This window comes from Stomoxys calcitrans, chromosome 3 (genome assembly GCF_963082655.1).
Source record: "Stomoxys calcitrans chromosome 3, idStoCalc2.1, whole genome shotgun sequence".
Taxonomy (NCBI): domain Eukaryota; kingdom Metazoa; phylum Arthropoda; class Insecta; order Diptera; family Muscidae; genus Stomoxys; species Stomoxys calcitrans.
In genome coordinates this window covers 189,114,354-189,118,828 of record NC_081554.1, presented here as the reverse complement: position 1 = coordinate 189,118,828, position 4,475 = coordinate 189,114,354, and the positions used below count along the sequence as shown (strand labels likewise).

At 33.7% G+C, this 4,475-nt stretch overlaps 1 pseudogene; it reads right to left on the bottom strand.

Moving 5' to 3' along the window:
* Positions 1 to 369: 369 nt before the first annotated feature.
* LOC131996245 (rho GDP-dissociation inhibitor 1-like) lies at positions 370 to 1,040 on the bottom strand (annotated as a pseudogene).
* Positions 1,041 to 4,475: the final 3,435 nt, after the last annotated feature.

Below are 4,475 nucleotides of genomic sequence, written 5' to 3'. Positions count from 1 at the left end.
ATATATATACTTTATAGGGTCGGAAATGGATATTTCGATGTGTTGCAAACGGAATGACAAAATGAGTATACTCCATCCTTCGGTGGTGGGTATAACAAAGCGCAATAATTTCATTTTTATATAATAGACAAAGATATAACGTAGAAGAAGATATAACATGTTGGGCTAGACCATATTCACACAGGTGTCTATCATCATCTGCCGCAACAAGGACAACCTCCCACTAAGATTCATCCTCTCCAATGATAACGTGAATATTAAACTTCCATGTGTGTTTGATGATCTTATGTGATGTTACATATGTTAATGTGACTCTTAAACTTGTGTTCAATTATATAATTTGTGGTAACTTCAAAAAATTGCCCAAAATGTTTTGTGCGTGAGATTTTTTATTGAATCACCCTATTTGTAAGTTTTTTCTAATTTTATTTTAAACTAAAGCTCATAGAGTCGTGAAAAAGTCATCCTCCTGTAAAAAAAACGTAGTTGTCCTGCCTTAGCAAAAATGGTTTGGCTGCTAAATTTTTTTCAATTTTCAAATGTCCACTCCCATTTGAGATGATTGTGTTTGTCCTCATTGATGAAGAGGGAAGAAACGGAGTATGTACCATGTGCCATCCTCGTTAAGTGTGGTATAACATTGCATTTTCTTTTTGTGAGGATACGAACCAACCATGTGTGGTTCGTATCCAACAGGGACACCTAAACGATACGTCTTTTGCACGATTTCTATTTGGACAATGAAATCAATGCGTATATTGTACTGCACACCCTTTTCGATAACAAAAACTTTTTTCTTAAGATGGTTTTCTTCGGATAAGTCTAATTTCATGTCAGGCCGTTCTTCAGATACCAGAGGTAATTTGTTTACTACGACTGCGTCCATCATTAGGGACCACAATATTTTTTTCCGCTAGAACCTCTCCCAATAGTTGTTCCTTGTAACGCCTAAGATTTTCGCCTTCCTGATCGGCAACTATAATGTAATAAAATGCAATACAAAATGTAAACAAAAACTTAAATGTCAAAATACCATTTAAGATCAAACATCAAGGTAGTTTTATACAAGATAGAGAAACAGGTTGATTTATTGGTGGTAAAAGCAACATTTGAAACAATGTAAATTCGTATTTGTATTTAGCACGCTCACTGAGGATAAATTATTTATTTAAGCTTTATGTTTGATAATAATTGCTATCAGGCGTCATGTATTCGAGATATGACATGTTAAATTTAGCATATTAAAATTTTCTACACAACGTACGATACATATGAAGGCTAAAACTAACTTTTAATGCAGATGTGGGTTGACCCCAGGAATACGAATCTGAAATCCGTTTTTGGGTCAAACGCCCGTGGACCCCCATAGACGCCAAAAACCCCTCACGTTGGGAAATGCTGTAACCTAGACAAAATGAATATGAAACGAAAGGTATTAACGAGTACTTTACAAATATGAAAAAAACTGTCTAACAATTGGACTCGGGAAGGAACTATAGGGCCTTGATAATTTTGGACCCCCTAAACTAGTCAATAGGGGTATCAAATTAATGTGATTGACGGGTAAATAACTAATGTGGTAAGTTAATTGCAAATGAAAATCAAACAAGTTTTATTCATTTGTTTATATTATCTGACAAAATGGAAGAGTTTAATGTAAAAAACTTCACCTTCGACGTGACATGACTATGTTAACTTCCGAAATTATGGCTAGTACTTTATTCGCTTCTCGCGATACTTTTTTCTTACTTTTTTTTAGATAATAGATTTTAAAGCAAGAAAACTTGCTGATTTTATTCTGTAGGACATTCCCTCATAACTAATGGTAAAATTTTAATAAAATTGTTATTCTATCATTGTAATTTTCGTAATATTAAAAAAGTAATCGTGAAAAAAAGAGTTTTCAACTGTGAAAAACGAACATAGTACCAGATATTAGATAATAAATATTAGAGCAAAAAACGTGCTGATTTCTTTCAGTACAATCAAGACATATTTATTTACAGGTAGTGGCAGTTGCCCAAATTCAAATGCAAAACTGCGTTTGTATTAAATTCCGGTTGTTATTGGGAGTTTTTGCCAGCACTTTTCCTCAACATCTGGCAATTTCTTATTGAAATTATAAAGTCTTGCATTTAAATTTAATAAAATTGCTTCACCAAGTAATTTTTGACCACAATATATATGCTGAATATAACAAAAATGCAGTTCACAATGAAAACTCACTTTAATCGTAGTGTAAACGGGTTTTGGGGATATTCCCAAATCAATTAGAGTTGGGCTGAAGAGTAAACGTGATTTCAAAATTTAAGCACCCTTTATATAGGCCCATGCTCCGATAACCGCAATCGAAGAATTTGGCGAATTCAGCTTTATTTACGTTCTGACAATCGAAAATCGCAAAAAATTTGCTGTTTGAAATGGATCAGACTTGCCTCTGCGAATTGATAATAAATGCACTGACTTTATTATAATTTGGAAATGTTTTTTAAAATTGTTATATATAATACATTGCTGCATATGTAATCATATCTTAGTAATTCATTTTTTAAAGCACTTAAGTATTAAGTAATTAAAGCACTTAAGTATTGTTTACACTTAGAGCAAATCTAGATTTACGACGAGCTTTCGAAAAAATCGTGTTTTGCGACGAGGTTTCCCATACATTTTGAGTGTGAGCAAATCTACTTATGTGAGGGGATTTGCAGCAAATCTCCTTCCATATTCAAATGCAACACTGCGTTTGCATTAAATACCGGCTATTATTCGTAGTAGATTTGGGCTCTAGTGGAATAGTTTTAAACCATATATCCACTACAGCCCAAATCTTCTTGATTTGAGATTGTCTCCAAAACCCGTTTCCACTACGATTTATGTGGTTTTTATTAGTCAACAGTGATGTTTTTTTACACCGTTTTTGTTGTGTTCAGCATTTTTATTGTGTTCAACAAGTATATTGTGGTTTGCAATTAAATGTGTGAAACAATTTTATTAAATTTAACCACAAAATTTTATAATATCAATAAGAAATTGTCGATGTAGTCAAAAAGTGCTGGCCAAAACTACCAATAATAACCGGTATTCAATGCAAACGCAGTGTTGCATTTGAATTTGGAAGGAGATTTTCTGCAAATCCCCTCACATAAGTAGTTTTGCTCACACTCAAAATGTATGAGAATCCTCGTCGCAAAACATGAGTTTTGCGAAATCTCGTCGCAAATATAGATTTGCTCTAAGTGGAAACAAGGCTTTAATTAATAATTAAATCAATATATTTTGTATGATAGCAGCTGATTTAAAGTGCGATATTCTCCATCCTATCCTAGTCACCATTGCGAAATAATTACAGGTGATTTCACTTGTACAACAACCACAAGTCATACGGTGCAATCCGCTCTCTCGTCATCTAGATGACGTTGTTCTCATAAATGACATTGTTCTCATTGTACAATTAAAGCCCCGTTTACATTGGCTACTAAATCCGGATTTAAGGCTCTCGTCAGCTGTTTTTATAAAGGGAAAACAGGTGAACGAGCCATTAAATCCGGATTTAGCGGCCAATGTAAACGTGCTTTAAGAAGGTAGCGTCACGAGCCTAACAACAACGAAATCAAAGATACAACCCTGTGGGGTTGGGGGTAGAATTTCCAACTCTTCTGTCAAATTTCTAGATTTGTGCTTACTAACGTATAAATTAAAACAATAAAAATATCGAAAAATAAGCAAATTGTTGAAAAAACTTTAAACTCCTAACGAAGCATTTGACATACGATTGTTTTTGGGTACAACCAAGACATATTCATTTACAAGTAGTGGCAGTTGCCCAACAACAAAATATTAGTTGTATTCGTTTACCCAACAATTTGTACAAATTTGCACAAATTTTTACTAGAAATCGTTCGCGTACTTTATTTGCCAGCAGAAAAGAACGGGAGAGTGCGTGAGAGCAAACACAAATTTGAGAGTTTGTTAAATGAGAGCTTCCAAGTTTCTGCTAGGGGTTTTTTTCCAGCAGCAATTTGCAGCATCGAACAGATGCTTTTTGAAATCTAGCTGTTTTATTCACCTAATTGGCAAAAGTAGAATTGAGGCTGTTCTTACTCTCCTTCAAATTTTTATTGGAAAGTAAACAAACGCAAGTATTGAGTACACTATCTGTCAAATTCAGTGATTAGTGCAATTCTGATTTTAAGTATCTTAAGTTGCCATCACACTATATGTTTTTGTCTTACGACATGTCAAATTTTGCCTTTGTTAAAGTTGTCACATAGTGTGATACGAATGAAACTAACACATGAAAATCACTTTTCAAAATAGCTTTGTTATTTTTTTTCGATTAGAGCGGCCCTCTATTCCTTCTGACAAATACATAAAGAAATCAGTTGTTTTTGTTGTTAGTCGAATGAAATCAACTCTAAATTAAAATACACAGCTTTCGCACAACTGAAACAATTTGTAGCCGTAAAAAAATCAAC